At 44.7% G+C, this 18,710-nt stretch overlaps 1 long non-coding RNA gene and 1 pseudogene across 6 annotated transcripts; both read right to left on the minus strand.

The window, feature by feature from the left end:
• Positions 1-235: 235 nt before the first annotated feature.
• LOC109458787 (10 kDa heat shock protein, mitochondrial) lies at positions 236-544 on the minus strand (annotated as a pseudogene).
• A 4,813-nt stretch (positions 545-5,357) lies between these two features.
• Positions 5,358-18,590, minus strand: LOC109458807 (uncharacterized). Of its 6 annotated transcripts, none has more exons than XR_012494901.1 (5): positions 18,223-18,590; positions 17,033-17,153; positions 16,236-16,375; positions 14,766-15,031; positions 5,358-10,927 (listed from the first exon to the last, which is right to left on the minus strand). It is a non-coding gene; the product is annotated as an uncharacterized LOC109458807 (long non-coding RNA). The 6 variants fall into 6 exon arrangements; XR_002139289.2 differs by having other exon boundaries at positions 17,033-17,179; XR_002139287.2 differs by having other exon boundaries at positions 18,157-18,590.
• Positions 18,591-18,710: the final 120 nt, after the last annotated feature.

The following is an 18,710-nucleotide window of genomic DNA, read 5'->3' on the forward strand; positions in this document are numbered from 1 at the left end:
TACAGTTTTCCCTTTCTTAAAATGTGTATACATGCTTTTGGCACCCTCTGTATTTTTATTTGGAAATGTTTATGTCACTGCAGAGAAACTAAATTTTGAGAGATACTGGGTGTCATTACTTTGGATATCATTAGTTTATTACAAAAGAGAGACATGGAAACTATTTACATGATGCGATTGCACAACTTCAGTGGAATGGCAGCTTCATGTGATGCCATGTCAATAGTGACTTATTTCAGTCTACATAATTCCCAAGAATGTCACCATCTTTAAATAAGAAATAATCTTTGTCATCTAGAATGATTTTGGTGTCTCCATATTCTAGAAGAGGAAATTTATCTCCAACTTTCACACTAACTGGTTGAATTTCTCCACCCTTTCCTTTAGAGGCCGATCCAACAGCTACTATTGTGGCTTGCAATAGTTTTCCTTGAGATTTTTCTAGAAGCACAATGCCTCCTTTGGTAACATTTTCCACAGCACTCCTTTCAACTAATACTCGGTCAAAGAGGGGGAGAAACTTTCTAAATGCCTGTCCTGCCATGGCTCCAGCAGCATACTCTGTTCTTTCGCTGCAGTCACAAAGAGAGACCTGCAGTCCAGTACTCTGGACTCGTGAACTTTGGAATTATTTTGCTTTTCTTTTTCTAGTTTCTTGTGGTAGCTTAAATAATTGATTTGAGATCTTTCTGTACACATTTAGTGCTATGAATTTCCCTCTTAGACTGCTTTAGCTGTGTCCCACAAATTTTGATACCTATGGGTAATGAATTGTTTCTTTCAAGAGACACCATAGCTGTTTTCAAGACTTTTTGTCTTTAGTTTTCAGAAGCTTGATTATATGTCTTAGTGTGGATTTCTTTGCCTTTATTGAATCTGTAGGTTTCTGCCTTTTGCCAACTTTGGGAAAATTTCAACCATTATTTCATCCAATAGTTTTTCAGACCCACTCTGTCTCTTCTCCTTCTGGGACTCCAACGACATGAATGTTAGAGCTTTTGTTATTGTCCCACAGGGCCCTGAGATTCTGTTTGTTTTTTATTTTTTTTCAGTCAATTTTCTCTCTGTTGTACTTTTTATTGATCAATCTTCATTTACTGTTTCTTTGCCACTTCCATCCTGTCATTGAACCCATTCAGTGAGTTTTAAAGTTTGGGTATTGCATTTTTCAGCTCCAAAATTTCCATTTGATTGCTCCTTATGTCTTCTACTTCTTTTCTAAGACTATTTTTTTATTTGTTCCAAAAATGTTCATAATTGCTTACTTAAACATGTTTATGATGGCTGCTTTAAAATCATTTCAGATAATTCCAACATATATGTCATTTCAGTACTGCTGGCTGTTGATTGTCTTTTCTCATTCCAATTTTGATTTTTCTGATTCTTAATATTATGATTTTCTACTGTATCTTGGACATTTGTGGTATTATGAGACTCTGAATCTCATTTAAATCTATTATAGCAGGTCTCTGCTCACACCACATTGGTGGGGCAAAGTGGATGCTGCCCCATTATCACAGGGCAGGGATGTAAGTCATGGTGCCCTCTTGGTCTCTGATGACACTGTGGGGAGGGAGAGGAGTGCCACATTACTACTAGGTACCAGTCAAAGTCTAGTCTCACACTCTATTTCCACTGACTGTGGGGTGGGGAAGGGACGTGAGATGTGGTTGTTTTCCTATGGTAGTTGTCTAGAATAGGGCAGACATTGTCAAAAGCTTGTCCTAATAGGCTGCCTGCCCCTTGCCTGGTCCTTTGGTTATAGAGAGCAGGTTTTGATTGGGCTTTTTTTGGGTCTGCAGATATTGGTCTTTCTGGGTTGCAGGCTTCCTCTGTGAGAGTCCAGGATATATAAAAAACAAAAAGAAAATTCAGGGAACTCACTACTGTGTCATATCCATCAGTCCCAATGTCCCTAGAAGGTTCCCCTTTCCTTTATGTCCAGGGTTTTAGCTGTACTTAGTGGGAGGAATAGAGGTAACTGTGTCTATGTCATCTTCTCTGCAAACATCATCGACCTCTTCTTACCTTATTTTTAAATAAAATTTTTTATTTTGGCCTAGTTTTAGATTTACTGAAAAGTTGCAAAAATAGTACAGAAAATTCCCATATACTGTATACCTAGTTTCCTCTGTTAACATTTTATGATAGATATGTCGTAATTAATGAACCAATATTATTCTTAGATAAAGTTCATACTTTACCTAGATTGCCTTAGATTTTACCTAATGTCCTTTTCAGTTCTCAGATCCCATCCAGAATACATTACATTTTGTTGTCATGTCTTCTCAGGCTCCTCTTGGATGTGACAGTTTCTCAGACTTTTCTTGTTTTTGATGACCTTCACAATTTTGAGGAGTCAGATATTTTGTAGAATGTCCCTCAATTGGGATATGTCTGATTTTTTCTTATGGTTAGACTGGAATTATGGGTTTTGGGGACAAAGACCACAGAGGTAAATTGCCTTTGTCATCATGTCATATCAAGTTTACATACCATCAATATATCTAATCACTGTTGATGTTGACCTTTATCACCTGGCTGAGGTAGTGTTTTTCAGGCTTCTCCACTGTCAAGTTCCTCTCCCTCACCACACCCCACCCCCACCTTCTTACTTAGTCTTTGGAAGTCACTATACACAGTCAATATAATCTTTTTTTATACTTATATCAGAAAACAAGTTTTCCTCTTACAAATTTTGACTTCTTCGAGGCATTCATTTTTATTGGGTCCATATTTTTCCAAACATTTCATTTTAATGCTCATTATACCAATATGAAACATTTATACAGCAAAGAAAAGATGAATTAAAAGGCACAATTTGAGAGAATAATTCTCTTATTACTTTCATGCACTCAAAACTAATGTCCTAATAAGGCCTTGAAATACCATAATGGCCATTTTAAGGAAAAACCTAAAATCATATGCAGCTCTAAGATCAATGCAGTTATTCTGAATGCTTCTGTTTGCTTCAAGGAAATTTATCAGAAGAAATAAGTCCTTTCAGGTTTTTTTATAAAGCTTATTTTAAAAAGAGACTTGGATTTTACACATAATTTCCTTACAACTCTCCTAAATTCCAAAAATGGAAGTACAATTGTTAATGTTATATTTGTCTTCTCATCATAGACAGAGCTGTTTTCAGAGCAGATAGAACGGCAGAATGGTTTGTGCTCTGCGTAGTCTTCACAGTACATTGAGGCCTGTAAAATAATCATCTCAAGTACACATATGTCTATGTGATAGGACATGAAGCACAATGTTATCCTTTTATATTACTAAAGATCAGCAGAAGTTTTATGTTTTTGCCATTATGACATATTTAGTAGAACTATAACTTGATTCATGCTGAGTTTCTAGATATGAGTAATAAGAGACAATGTCTTTTTTTGTTTGTTTTATAAAATGGTTCCAGGAATACATTGTAGAAAGGATGACTACTTAAAACATATTGTTAAAATGCCATCTAGACTAAGGAAGCTTTGTGCAATACCTGACATCGTGGTAAATGTAATGCTTTGTGATGATGTTACACTGGTCTCCTTTCATCCTTTCTCACTGTATTGAATGTCTTGGTCAGACTCGTATATACAACTGGTGACATTAAACTAACACCTCTCGAGGACATTGGTCAATCTCTGAGTGACTGTTACCAACTCCAAATTATCCACTATGAGCCTTTTGAAAAAGAAGAGTCATGCAGGGAGTAACCTTATCAGATATTAAAACAACTTATAAAGAAAAGTAATTAAATTACGTGTTTATTGGAGAAGGTACAGAAAAATGAAAGAGAGATTCAAGAAGAAGACCCAAATTCAAGTGGGAATTTAACACATGATAAAGGTAGCATTTCAAAAGAGCTGGAAAAAGAGATTTACTCGCTAGAGAGCGGTGAGCGGTGATGGGAGCGGGCGGCTGGATCTCTGCTTCATCTCTTACATCATCTTAAATTCCACGTGGATCCAAGATTTTAACATGAAAACAACGAAACTATACAAGTGCTGTTAAAAGGATCAACATTTTAACAATTCTGGAGTGGGAAAATGTATTATACAAAATTCAGAAGCCATAAAATAAAACTCATAGTAACCTCTGTTTATTTAAAAAAACTTATTCACCAAAATAAATAAACCAGAGAGGTTAACACTTATCTACCAAAAAAATAAAAAATAAAAACACACACACAAACTCAAAAGAGAAATGACAATTTGGAAGGCTATCTGCAACACATTTGACCCACAAAGGACTAACATCTTCAATGAACACAGAAGTTTTGCGAAGGGAGAAGGGGAAAGACAAACAAAAAAAATCAAATAAAGCAATGAAGCAATGAAGCAATAAACATAGGGAGAGATGCCTAACCTCACAATAAAATGTAAATCATTTCTCACCCACTGGACTGAAAAAAGTGACAATTCCAGAGGTGAGAAGTTCAAGGCCACCAGAGTCTGGGTACCCACCTTCCTCAGGCTTACTGTGCCATCTTTTGCACGTACCCTCCTCCACATGCTCCCAGGATGGCTGCACCTTCAGGCATTGCATCCAGGATCCGCAGGAAGAAGGGGTACAGGCAGGAAAAAGGCAAAAGGCTCCTGTTCCAGAGTCCATACTCTTTAACAAATTTTCTTGGAAGCCCAATTCTGCTTTTATCTCATTTGCCAGAACTGTCCCGTGGCTGCATGGCAGGATGGAGAAGTGATTTACTTTTAACATTTCACCATATAAAGTGCATAAATCGTAAGTCCACCACGTAGGGATTTTCACAGAGTGAACACACCTATCTGGCCAGCAACCCTATCAAGAAACGGAGTGGGAACGGCCTCCTCGCAACTCCTCACATGCTCCCTCCCTAGTCGCTACGGAGGGTATTTCTAATGGGTACATTCTCATTGTGGCAAAAATCGGGTTCCTTAAGAGAAAAAGGATGTATGTAACCAGCAGTCTGTCACACCCTTCATTTTATATACCTGCCAAAAGGTCCTCTTATTCTTAAATCTTTCCCCCAAATCTTTCATTCTCAGCCCAAGAAATTTTCTTGTCCTTTAATAGAGAATGGTTAATGTTTACATTTTCTGTATTTCATTTACATTTTTGTACTGTGAGACCAGGACCAAGAACAAGCTAACCCCAAGCAGGATCTTTCAGCAGCAGTAGACTCATAAGTGGATGGAATGAGAAGGTCCCTGTGGAATGCGTACCAGGTCCCTGAGTGTGGAGAGTTCTGTGAAGATGGAGACATCCTAGAGAATCATTAGGGACCCCACCCATGAATGTGATAAACGTGGGAAAACTTTGCAATTTTACCTACATTTTTTAGAAGTGAGAAAGCCCCAAAACAAGATACGTGTGACCAAATCTTAGAACAGAACTCAAATTTATTCCGTATTACAATATTCATATTGGAGAGAACATCTTTGTTTCGATACAGGCAACTTCCGTTGGGGCTCCCATCCTACTGAACGTCCTACCATCCACCTCGGAGAGAATCCGTTTGGGAGAGGCATCCACCAGCATCCCAGCACCACACAGCACCCACTGACTCACATGCAGTAGACACTCTACAAGCACAGTAAATGTGAACGCTTTCACAAGAATAAAGCTCATTCAACGTCAGAGAATTCACACTGGAGAAAAACCATATGCATGTAATGGATGGAAAAATGCTTTTAGACAGTGCTCAGAGCTAGACATCCTGGATTTCATGGCACAACGGAGCCCTGGGAGCATAATCGATGCGGAAGAACCTTCCATCAGAGTTTCATCCTTAGACAATGTCAGCTAATTCCCTCGGGACTTAACCTGATCATAGGTGATGTATATGGAAAAGTACCGGGGGAGGCGGGGAGCATACTGACCATCAGATCATTCATCCCAGGGAGAAATCTGTGCGCATAAGCAACGTGGAAAATCATGTGGGGATAGTGCAGCCCTTTCTCATCACTGACGAATTCATAGGAAAGACACTCTCATGTTGTAAAGATTGTGGGAGAGTTTAGTCAGTAATCAGGCTAATTCATACTGGAGAAAAACCTTGATTACGGAGAATGAGGAAAGGCCTTCAGTTCTTTTTCTTATTGGGTTTCAGAGAATCCTTAGTGATATATGGGGAAACTTGGGAGGCAATTTGGGGCTTATAAAGTGTCACATGAAAGCATTAATCACATTACGTAGGGGTTTAAACTTTTTGCTTCCTCTACCCAAACCAAAGCTTTTATTCCTTTCTCTGATTACCTCACAGGATTTTTTTAAATGACTTATCTTCCTAATATTACCATTGCTTTTATAAGCATAACTTCCATTTCTGTTACATTTCTGCTGAATGAATGAAGTAATACACTAGGCAAACATCAGGGTTGTTTGGCTGGTTTTGGCCTTTGGGGGCAGGACTCCATAAGATATGTAGGGTGCATAAATAAGGGAACACCAAGAGGGCAGAATCTGGTGGTTGCAAATTCTATTATCAATGTGTTTGGGCCCCTTTAATTTGATGAACGTCTACGGGCCACATCTGTATACTGCTGAAGATCACTTTGAGATGGGAAATGGGTGGGAGACATTTCTCAAGTTCGGAATGTAATGGAAGCACTTGTATTTGTAGGACACATGAAGACGCTGCCACTGTATGTTTTAGATTTAAAACTAGAAGGTCGAAGAGAAAGGGCTAGAGTTGGAGCTCAACTTCTCATTTCGTAAGGGAAGGACCAGGCAATTTTGGGTTGAAGAAACATAAAAACACATTGCTTGGCAAAAATTGGGTATGAAGAAAGCTTAATCTAGTCCTTATCAACTGACTGCCTTCTCTCCTCCCAACCTAACTCCTTATCCCAGACTAGGATTCTAAGTCTTCCAGAAGACACCCTTGTCTCCCACTATATTCGCTCTCCCATTGAGGTAGAAGAGATTCAGGTCTTGTGTGTTTCTGGCTCCCGGCTTTGCTTAGAGAAGACAGGAGGTAAACGCAGAGAAAAGAAGGAGAAATGGAGAATATGGGGAGTGCCCGTACACAGGGAGTGGCTACAATTCAGGGTGCCTTATTCCTAGGAGGCTCTAAAAATGTCGTTAAGGCTGGCTGGAGAGTAACTGAAAGGCCTAGTTTTCCAACAATTGAGTTCCAGCTGCCATAAACGACTTGGAGATCATAAAATCCTGCTGTGGATACTAGCTTCCTTCTCCAGAAGTCATCCAACCCACCCACCGTTTGCCCGTGTCCGCTTGCTGCTGCTTCTGTGTACCTCCCCTGGCTTTCTGGCCTGTGCTCTGCATCTCAGGCATTATTAACTAACATCCCCCCACCACAAACACACCCTGCTCCCACTGAACTCAGTCTTTCTAAAATTCAATGTTGAGCCCCATTTTAGAAGACTCATGCATCTAGAACTTCCCTGAATCTATTTATTTTTCTTCGTCTGTGTTCTGTAGGCCCCGGGAATTGGGACCAAGTGCTGAAATTGCTCTGTAGGCTGTGAGAAATCTTGACTTTTATTTCCTACCACATCAATAAGATTTCCAATGTCTAAGCTTGGGTTGATTTTCCATTTGGAGCTGTGTCAAGAGCCATGGGGTTCTAAGGAGTTGAATACAGGTTCAGAGGATTGCTATACTGATTAAAAACGCCTAAGCCTTCAAATAACAGAAATCTGCTTAGAAAGTAAAGACATTTGACTAACATATCAGTAAAACTGGAAGTAGGTGGTTCTAGGATAAGTATAGTGGCTCAACTATATCATCAAAGACCCAGGTTCCTTTTGTCTGTCTGCTAGGCTAACCTCAGTACGTTGGCTTTTTCCCTTGGTCTTGTTACCTCATGGTCTCAAGACGGCTGCTACAGCTCTAAGTATCATGTCCACAAACACCTATGCTCAGAGTAGTAAGATAGGACAGGCCTCTTCACTGTTTCTTGAATCAAAAAGCAAAATTCTTCCCAGAAGGTCCCCAGCCATTTCCTGATATGTTTAGGCAGAATTAAGTCACATGCCCATTTCTAAGCCAACTGACAGCAAAGTAAATAAGTAACCAGCCTGCTGCAATGACACACATGCGGCGAATCAGTGCCTGGTGAGCCCAGGGGCACGAGAGTGCCTCTGGGGCTGGCTCCCCCCTGCCTTTCACGGAGTCCCAGCTATGGGGCTCTAAAGGAGGTCATTCCCTCTTTTATTCTCTTGCCAAAACTAGGCTCGCTATTCCCTCCATTATAACTGCATTGTCATAGCTTTTTTTTTTTTTCTTTTTTCAAATCTCCAGGTTTCTTCTTTAATTCTGGCTAACACATTGGTCCATCCAGGCTCTACTTGCTCACATAACATCTCGTCACAAAAGGGGACTCTGACTGGTCTTACTGGCTTTCCTTGTTTTGCGCCAGGTGACTTCAAGTCACCGGCCAGTCTAAAACGGATCCTGGACCAGTGACTTGTATGTGTGCACGGGGAGGGTCACATGATACAACACAGCCACTTGGCAGTGAGGGCTGAGGGAGGCAGCTCCCTACAGAGGGGTTGTGGGGTTGAACAGGTACAGTGGAGTGGAGCAACAATGTAAGATTAGGCTACGTGGAAGACGACCAAGCATTGTGTCTACGTGAGTGAAAGAGCCATTTTGGACATTGCAGCCCCGTTTCAGCAGATGCCACATGGAGAAAAGGGGGGGAGTCCAGCTGGCAGACAGAACCAAGGCCCCGGACCTATGGCCACAGTCCAACCATCCCAACCTAATCCAGCCATCTGGGCCCCTCCAGTTGAGCCCGACATGGTGGAGCAGAAAAAAATTGTTCCTGCTTTGTTCTGCCTGAGTATCTTACAGGACTGAGAGCATAATCAGATTCTTGACTCTGCCATGACTCAAGAATCTCCCTGAATTTCCATAGCAGAAATCCCAGTGACTGCTTGGACAAAGCTGGATGTCTCTCAGGAATGTGGCTTTAATAGGTATCGGAAGCGGTCAGTACCTACTGAACTTGACCCCTTAGAAACTGTTTTGTGGCACTGACAGGCCAAAGAAGGGATTGTGGAAGCAGGACTATTTCAATATGGCCACACAACAGTGACAGAAAGTGGACTGGTTATTCCAGAAAAATTCCAGAAAATGGAATTAGAAATCCCGCAATGGGAAAACTAGAACTTTCAAAAGCATGGGTAATAGGCAGACCTGGATTTGAATCCTTGCTCCTCTACTTATTAGCTGCATGACCTTGGGCAAGTTATTTAACCTCTCTAAGTCTTATTTTCTTCATTTGTAACACGAGGATAGAAACATCCTATTTCGTAGGGTTGTTGGAGGATTAAATGAGCTACTGCATGTGAAGCCCTTGGCACAGCTGGCACTGAGTGCACGCTAGTTCCTGCTATTGTCAGCATCTTACAGACTCTCGGTGAGCGGGGTCAGAGCCCCGCCAATGAACATCACCAGAGGCAGTCCTGGTTGTCTGACAGGGAACTTCCCTGGTGCCGTCCACGGTGGGGAGCGGAGAGTGGGGGTGTCTTTACGTACCACAGAGCACTTTACAGCTTTCCTTCTAGACCCAGTTTCTTGAGCAATTTCCCAGAAGGCTTTAGAATAGCTCCGGCCAGCTCCCCAGCAGTGCTGAGTTTAGGGGCACCTGTGCCACTAATCCCTTCCTCCCTCCAGCCTTCATTTGATTACCATTCAATCTCCTCTACCTGTCTCTGTAATTTCTTACTCAACGTGGCCTTGGGATAGTCATTGATAGTCATTAGAGGAGTAATTTGAGAGGGTACTTTGGATACTTCCTTATAAATGACAGCTCAGCTATAAACTCCCAAGCCTGGAGCACAAAACCCCCGTGACCAGCTGTCCTCCTGTCCAGAGATAACACATGAGCTCGTAAGCCTCTGCTAAGCAGACGAAGAGGCAGCTGGCCAGGGCCCTCCCTTTCTTTCTCTGCCTAATGCTCGATGACAGGCTCACATTTTCACCGGGCTCGAGGTTCAGCTGCTTGGCAGTAGCCTTGGGTTCCTAAGAAATGCAGTTCTTATGGGGAGTGTCAGCACTAGGGATTAGCCCTTCCTATTCCACCAAGAACATTCTAACTTACTAGCTGCCCTAGAAACGTAGAAGACAGCTCCAACGTGTCCCCCACTTTTTGGCAGGGGAGACATTTTGCAACTAACAAAAGGCAAGAGGCAGTTTCTGGGTTTTGTGCTTGGGACCCAGAAGGTCACCATGCACCAAAGGGATGCCGTACTCTCGTTGGGGACATTCAGTACAGTCATTAGCATGTGTCCTCCTCTAAGCTTGGGTTGAATACAAAAGATGCAACGTGATTCTTTCTCATAGATGTGTAGTTCACCTCCATGAACTCCTCGGCTGCTGGTAACTATAGCAGCATCCACCTACTCCGTGCCAGATGAGTACCTACTATGTGCCAGGGACTAAGCTAGGCACTGTGAATGTGGAGATGCTTCAGACATTGCCGTCAAAGAGCTCAAGTTCATTCTGAAGGTGGTCGCTGAACTAGCCATACCTACCCAGGGCACTCTGATGGACAGCTCTGCAACAACACTGATTTCTTGCTTGATCCCTGTCCCCCCCTTCCAAGGTCATTCCCAGAATGAACGCCATGCCTGGTGGCTAGCAACAGCTCTCAGGTAGAGCTGAGGCAAAGGGGACAAAGCTTCTGCCACCTTATGGTTATTGGGGCTCATGGGGCTGGTCTGCCTCGCAAGGGGCTGGATGTTGGGTGGAAAACGTGGCAATTGGGATGAGATCACCTTCCTCCTCTGTGACCTGGAAGAGAATGACCGACAACCATCCCAGAGAAGGCAGCTCCATCTCCAGTCACAGGTAAACGCACCTGCATCCACGACTGCCCGGAACTGTGACACTCCCGTTTACCAGCTTCAATTGCAGTGTCCACAGCCACATACAGTGACAAGTCAACAAAGCATCCCGAGTGTCTTGGTGTTCGGTGGTGCTGTGGAGAATACAAAAGACAAGATGTGGTTCTTTCTCAAAGAGCTTTAAGTCTGTTTGAAAAGAAAAAAATGCATAAAAAGGCCAGGAAGGACTAAAAGCATTACGTGAATGCTAAATGGGTTTTATGGCAGTGACCTCTCATAGACGTGCGAGTGGAAGCCCAACGATAGGCTCACAGAATCCTAGGAAGGCTTCAGGGAAGAAGCGGCTTTTGGGTCAGGTTTGGAGGATGGACCGAATTTGGTGGGGGCTGCAGTCCAGGGGAAGTGCCACATGAGCAATGACCATGGGTGCTCAGAACATAGGTCCCTCTTCATTCCCTTGTGAAGCAAAGGGTTCAGCTAGTGCTTTCTCTGCTTCTGCTATAATCATAAGAGGAAAAAGCCAGAGTCTGCTCTCTTCTTGCAGTGGTTTCTCAGAAATGGGGGCTTGTGACACTCTCATTTCCTATGGTGTCATCCCTGAGTGAAGCCAGGGCTGAGGATGTGCTGGCGACACACAGCCTTCCTGCCCCAGGAGAGCCACGGGGTCACCGTGGGAGGACTGCCTCTCCTCAGAGGCCAGGATCTGGGGACTTCATGCTGATAAAGACATCACTTTAGGAAACCAGGCTCTAAGCACAAACCTCGCTCCCCTGGCATGAGACACGTGGCCAAACATTTGGACAGAATTCTGGCAGAATATGAAAGAATTCATAGAGCAGAGGACATCTTTGAATATCATGAATAGGGGAAAATTTCTATTCATCTCCTAATTCATACTAGAGAGACACCCTATGAATAGCAGCAACGTAGGAAAATCCTCAGAGGAAGGCAAGCAGCTGTCAGAGATGAGAAAATCACAGGGCACAGCTACAGCACAGATGAAGCAGAGCCCACGTCAGAGCTTAACCTTCAGTGTCTCACGCAGGAGAAGATTTCCATCGTCAATGAGTGGAATGATGCTCTGAGAAAGCACAAAGCTCGCCCAGCAGTGGAGAAGCCATTCTGGAGCTAAATCTTTCCCATGTAATGAACTGGGGGTGGTGATCATTTGAGAAGAAATCAGCCCTTATTCTTCACTGGAAAATTCTGACTGGAGAGGGGGCCGCTGCTCATCATGAATGAGGGTGCTCTTGGGGGTCCTCCTGAAACACAGGAGACCACAGGGCCCAAGGAAGACGGTCAGAGGGGCCTCAGAGCACACGTGATGTAAAATGTTCACACAAGAAAATCACAAGGAAAGGGTGAATGTAGAAAATGATTTTGTTGGGACTTGTACTTTCAGACCAGTCACAGACGGACGGACTTTGGCTGTAGGGAATGTTGGCACCATGTGGGAGAGAGTTCGTTCAGACAACAGTCATGCACATGAAAGCCTTGGGGTCCACTTGTAGGGGTGCCGAATGTGCAGAAGAATCCAGGCTTCGTAGCTCTCCTTTCCCACCGGGAGACAGTGGTTCTTCAGTGTCCTCTTCCTTCCTCTTTTTCCCTCAGTAAGTCTTCACCTTCTGTCTTCACATCTGCCCGACCCATTACTGGTGTTGTTCAGCGGGCAGGAGGCTATCTACAGGCTGACCACCATTACATGTTTGACAACTGGCGAACATGCTAGGGGACACTGCTGTGACGCGTTCGTTCATTCACTCATTTATTCATTCTGCAAGTGTCTTTTTAGCACCTGCTCTACTCTCTACCTGGCACTATTATCTGTGCTGGAGATAAAGGGCAGGGAAGGAGGAGGTGTCAGCAACAAGTGGCTTGGGCAACTCTGGGGAAAACAGAGGGGAATCAAGAAAACAGTAGCACCTCTGAGACTGCAGGGGTGTCCGTGTCCCAAAGTTTCAGGTGGTGGGGAGGGAGGGAAAAAGAACTCTGATCCAATGACCGTTGACCATGTGTACAGCCAGAATATGATTCCTCAGAGCGATCCTGCAAGCCTGGCGCTCCTTATCTCCACTTTGTAAATAAGTGCACAGCTGGTTAGTGGCAGAGACTTCTTTGCAGCTATGTCTGTCTCACTCCAAATCTGTCTCCCATGCATCACAAGGGAGAGAACTGGGTCTTTAGCACCACTGTTCCTTGGGTATGTTTCCAGAAACTTAGGGGACAGTGAGAGATCCCTGGTGAACCAGGAGGGACAGAGGATGGAAAAAGAGAAGTGGACCGGCTTTTGAAGACTCTACTTCAGGGAACAGAGAAAGGCACACTCATTCATTCCTTCATTTGTTGTTTTTTTTCATTCCTTCATCTATTTAAGCAATCTTTATTGAGCCCGATTGAGGGCCAGGTGCTGTGCTCTGGTGCTGGGAATGTGAGTAAGACTGACGTGGCCCCCGCCCTCATGAAACTTCCATTCTAGGAGGCAGACAACCCAGCGTTTTGAAAGAGCCCTACCAAAGCACAGAGGAGGGGGGACCTGTTAGCTCAGTTGGTTAGAGCGTGATGCTGATAACACCAAGGTTGCCGGTTCAATCCCCACATGGGCCACTGGGAGCTGCGCCCTCCTTAAAAGAGTCAACTATGCCATTGTAGCATGCAAGCAATATGTAACCAATGACCATGGCTGTTTCCCAATTAAAAAAAAAAATGTTTTAAAAAAAAGAAAAGCACAGAGGAGACAAATGTAATGCAGACTTGCAGGACTGAGAGTGGCTTCTGGGAAGAAGTGATGTCACTAAGACCTAGAAGAGTAAGCACCAGCTTGCTATGTGCTGGGAAGTGCCTTCCAGAGAGAAACGTGCTACAAGGTCTGTTGGTGACAAACAGAGTGAAAGGAGACAACAGACGGCCAGTGCAGTGTACGTGAGGGACACAGAATACAGAGTGGAAGGAGGTAAAGAGGGACCAGGTCATCTAGGGACCTTAGAAAGAGCTCAGATTGCACCAAGAACAAAGGGAAACCATGAAGAGTGTTAAGTTTGGAGGATAACCTGATCAGGTGGGTAGTTTATCCCTTCACTCAGAAACTCAAGGCTGCAACAGTGAGGAGAGAGCTGTCCAAGAATTCGTCAAATTCAGGCAGATGTGGTGAGTGAGCGAGCATGAGTTCTTTCTTTTTTCCCTCATGAACCAAGGTTTCGAAGAGATGCAGTGAGCAGAATGAGCAATAAAGCAAGGACTAACTACGTGTGGCCTCAATGGGAGCTGCCATTTCCTGGACCCAAGGACAGACCTGATGGTTCCCCATAGGTTTTGTGATAGATGTGCATGAGCAAACACCCCCCTCTTGTGGCCGAAAGAGGTATTGCTACTGTGTTTACAAACAGGCCTGTGGGGTTTTCTTGGTTCTCATTCTGAAAACCAGGTGAAAGGAAGTGGGGGCTGCACGTAGCTGTGGACCCGAGGAGGTTCCCCATCTTTTTGGAGAAACCTGAATAATGGCATATATATATGCGCTTAGAGAAAAAATGCTAGAAAGACAGTTCTGGAATAGGTGACTACATTTTTTTCATTTTTTTATAGGTATTTAAAATGTTTCTGTTATAGACATATATTACTTTTGTTAAGAAAGAGAAAAAAATGTATCATGTTATTAACCTGGTTGGTTACAAAGTCTTGCAGAGAAAGTCTGTTTTGGGACGAGGCTTCCTGAATGACGCCTTCCCTGCCCCTCTCCTTTTCTCTCATGTGCTCACCTTTCTCTCATCAAAGTAACACCCTCCTGACCTGGTCACACGGGTGGGCCTGACCACCAGGTTTGGGAAGACCTGGAAGTCTGTTCCACATGCCCACACTGGAGGGTTCTGTTCCATGTGGGACCTGATGCTGAATGAGTGCTGGGTCTCCCGCATGTGTTACATCCATGGGGTCTTTGCCTGGACAACTTTTCTGATTTGGAACAAAGGACTCACTCACCTGGTCTGCAGGTTTGGTCACTCTCATCACCTTCACAGCTTCTGTTTCTCCTACTTGAAACTCTTCTCATGGGCAGGGAAGCTGCTTGGCCTCCCCTCTGGGAGGTTCCCTGATGCCGGTCTAAGGTACTGGAACATTCTGAGGTGTCTCCCAGCTCAGGTGCCTGCAGAGCTTCCCTGGAGTTTGCCTGAGTCACCCGTGGGGTCTTCTTTCAGCAAGTTCTTGATCTGAGCTGAACTCCCTGTCCTCAGTCCTGAGGTCATGAGCTGAAATCATACGTAGAAAATCCAAATTTACTTGTTTGCTGTGCAAAAAAAAGCAATCAAAATAAAAACCACGCCTACCATAGGGGATCAATCACACAAGCCATGGCATGTGATACAGCAATGAAAAGTGAGGCCGTAGAATACTAAATCATACATTTTCAAAAAAAGGTTATAAACTACTATATATGTAATAAGGTTATGAGTTTAATTTTTTTGGCGTATTTGTAATTTCTAAATATTCTATAATGAACATGTATTACTTTTATAATAAGAAAAACCCCTCAAATTATTATTTTACAAACCTGGGGAGTGGATGAGGAAAAGGCAGGGGATCAAAGTAGTGCTGGGGTGAAAGGAATTCTGAGAAGTTTATGAAGAATAACTCGAGCTGTCCTGGCCACACAGGAAGAGGGTGTGCGATGCAGACAGCTGAGGAAGCTGCCCCAAGGAGCAGAGGTTAGTGACCTCCAAGGAGTGGAGTCCTGGGGCAACCCTTGAAGGGCAGCAGGGGATGGAGATTTGAGGTAACTGCAGAAAGGGTAAGAGGAAGGGGCCCAGCCGGAGGGAGGAAAGCGGGCTTTGCGGGTATGTACGGTCCTGTGTTGGACAAGGAACTCATACACGTCATAAACAATAATTTAAAAATAACTTTTGTATGTAAGCACTTTGTAGTTTACATTTCTCATTCACTTTCTCCTCTATTATTTTATTTGATGCCTGCAGATGAGGAGACAGAGGCTCAGAGAATTTAAAGGACTTGCCCAAGATGGCAGAACTAGTATACTGTGGAGCCAGGACGTGAATCCAGTTGGTTCCAGCACTCATTTCGCTGGGTTTCGCTGCTCAGCTGTCCTTCCTGAGAATGGGCAGTGAAGGGGCATGAAGGCTGGAGGCCAAGGGGGATACCACAAACACTTAACTGGGAGGGCCCAAACACTGGTTAGAACAGATGTGGTCTCATCTGGACACCCAGAGGCAGGGGCCCAGAGGCCTCTTGTAGGACCCAGTCATTACATTAGATGTTGGACCCTGAAAAGGTCCTGAGGGTCAGGGGGGAGTTGCTGGGGTGGCCAAGGGAGCTGTCGGGGCGGGGCACTCGGGGACGCAGCAGCAGCAGCTGCTTACCCACAAGTCCAGAAGCATTTAAATGCTTTAGCAACCCATCCATCCATTCTGGTGGGCACCAGATGACTATCATCCCTACCTCTGGCCTCTCCTACTTCCGTGTCCCAGAGATGCCAACAGTGACAGGAGACTCTAGAAGTTGTCCAATGTGTCACTTATTTCAGTGCGGGAGCTTTTCAGTCAAAGCATGCTCCATCAAGAAGAGATCTGATGTTCCCCCTGAAGTAGGTGAACAAGGGACAGGTTCAAATCTGTTAAGTCAACTCTTGGTTCCTTGCGCCCAAAGATCCGTGGGCACTGCGCTCTACCGCAGCACCCCCTAGTGGCATTATTTGGCTTTGCAAGAGCATGTGTAACCCTGTTACAAAGTTCCGAGAATTTACAGCAAACAGAAACAGTGATGTCATGACTGCTTTCTGAAGAATGACACAGGAGTGTGCCCAGCCCCTCCACCTTGCCTGCTCCCCCCTCGAATTGGGGTGGATGCCTCATCCGGTCTGTTCTCTTGATTCCCAACCCCTCTGCCTTTCCCTGGTTCCTTTCAAATGCTGCGTACAGGCTACATGAAGAGAAGATAATGTTATTGTCAGTAAAGGTCTCCCTAAGCTACATCACTGAGTGTGATTTGGCTAAAAAGCTTCCATGCCACAATTCAAAACAGACCAACTCTCCAGGGAATGAACGACTCAGCCGTGGCTGGGGCACCTGTGGGTGCTCTCTGCTGTCCTTCAATGAGGTTTCATGTTAGTTTGATGATCACATCGGCGCTCAGCATAGATCTTAAGCTGTCATGTTCATCTCGCTTTCCAACACAGGGGGGGCCAGGAAAAAGGGGCAAAGACCCTGATTTCCTTCTCAGGGGATGCTGCCTCTTACCACTGGCTTGGAGAGGATGGAGCTCCCACAACCCACGTTTGAACTGGGCCTCAATTGGCAGACGCTGGGGATTCTTAAGTGGGTAGTGGAGGCAGCATCTTCCCCCAGAAAACGTCCTGTCCTGGAGACAATTAAAACACTTGGGAGCTATGAAGGAAATAAAGGTAACTACTTGCTCTTATTAGACTTTCCCCCCAGTGTATTTCTTCAAAAATTATTCTTTTCTGATTACAAAACATGTGTTCCTTGCAAAAAATAATTAAGTTACATATTTAATAAAAATATTCAAAGAGAAAGTCCTTCATAATCCTATTTCCCAGAGATAATGTAAATTTTTAAAAAAATTATTAAAAATAATTTCCCCAGCTTTATTGAGGTATAGGGATCTCCCTGTTCCCATCTCGACCACCTCCAATAATCATGGACAGCTGGCCAATCTCCTTTCATCAGCTCTTCCCTCCTCCACCACACCACATATTTTCCAAGCAGATCTCAGACATCATTTCACCCATAAAGTTTGCAGTATGTGTCTCTAAAACTATTTTTCTTTTTAGAGCACAACCCCAATAGCACTATCACAACTAAAAATTTAAAACAATTCCTTAGTATCATTAATGTTCACATTTTTATGATTAAAAAAATCACAATTGGTCAATCATGATCTAAACAAGGTCTACGCGTTGCATTTAGCTGGTAAGTCTTCGTCTACAGATCCACTTCACTCTTAAAATGTTTTTATCTTATAACGAAGTATTTCAGCTGTTTGTCCTTAGAAGGAAATACGCGAGCACCTGTTCTGTACCAGGCATTGTGCTTTGTGCTTGAAAGAAAGGTGTGAGCAGACAACCATGGACCCGAACCTCAACTTGGGGCAAAATCATTGACTCTCTGGGCCTGGGTCCCCCCCTTCTATAACAGAAGTGGATTGGGTTAGATGTTTTCTAAAGGCTCCACTGTTGATTCACTTGGACCCCACCATGATCCACTGTGTTAAGTCAACGCAAAACGCCAGCCAAGTATATTCCCAGGGAACCCTTGCCATGACCCAACCAAGCCGGGTCAGCGCTGGGAGACCGAGCGGGCGGGTCGGGACCGACATCCTGCATTTCCGGGCGGCTGCCCACCTGCCCGGTGCTCGGAAGCCGAGGTAACGCCGTGGCAACTCGCCCAAGAAGCCTGAAAATCCTCACCACCCGAAAGGCGAGTTGGCTGCGGCTGGCTCTGGCCGCGGTGGTTGAGCAGTAACGGCTGTGGATCGGACCTCTGATGCGGCCCCGGCCCCGCCCAACTACAATTAGCAGAGGCCTCGCGGCAAGCGGGTTACCAAGGAGACGGTCCAGGCTCGTCGGCTCTACCAACGTCCGCGACCTGGGCCTGCAGGTGGCGGTGCACGGAATCGTTCCCACCCCAAGGCTTCCAAACGGGCAAGTCACGCGACCCTGTCACCAATGCCTTGGTTCCGGAACTCGAGGAGGCAGAAACATTAAGCAGGGCGGGCCCCAGGGAGGCCGGACCACAGCTCCCAGGAGGCTCCGGGCCACTCCGCTTCCGGTCGCGCAGCACCAAAACGGATACGTCTGGTTGTTGTCAAGGAGACAAGTCTCCGGGTATTCGAGCTTCTGAAGCCCGAGAACAGAGGAGCCGAGACAGACAAGAGGGATAGAGGAGGGAAAGATAA

The sequence above is a fragment of the Rhinolophus sinicus genome, linkage group LG03, assembly GCF_036562045.2.
Source record: "Rhinolophus sinicus isolate RSC01 linkage group LG03, ASM3656204v1, whole genome shotgun sequence".
Classification (NCBI taxonomy): domain Eukaryota; kingdom Metazoa; phylum Chordata; class Mammalia; order Chiroptera; family Rhinolophidae; genus Rhinolophus; species Rhinolophus sinicus.